The sequence below is a fragment of the Penaeus monodon genome, chromosome 34 (genome assembly GCF_015228065.2).
Source record: "Penaeus monodon isolate SGIC_2016 chromosome 34, NSTDA_Pmon_1, whole genome shotgun sequence".
NCBI classification, from domain to species: Eukaryota; Metazoa; Arthropoda; class Malacostraca; order Decapoda; family Penaeidae; genus Penaeus; species Penaeus monodon.
This window is the reverse complement of record NC_051419.1, coordinates 145,829-146,137: the sequence shown is the minus strand read 5'-3', so window position 1 is coordinate 146,137 and position 309 is coordinate 145,829.

The window sequence follows — 309 nt, the reverse complement described above, 5'->3', positions numbered from 1 at the left end:
TTGTTTGTGCCCCCCCAAATCTTTTAAAAAACCCCTTAAAAAGCCCTCAAGGAAGATCCGGGTACAAGGAAACCCGTACTAAAAATGGCGTTGGGATAAGGGCTTGGTTTCCCCCCCCCCTTTTTGGCCCCCCCCCTGTTCCAAGCCAGGTCATATACGTCCTTCTTGCCCCCACTTAATGCCCGGGTTTTAAAAAAAGTCCTCCAAAAGGGGCAAATTTTGTTCACTTGACCTCTCTCCGAAAAACAGTAAACACGTGGGGAGGGAATTTGGGATAATAAACCCCCCGGGGATGTGGGTCTTTCATTC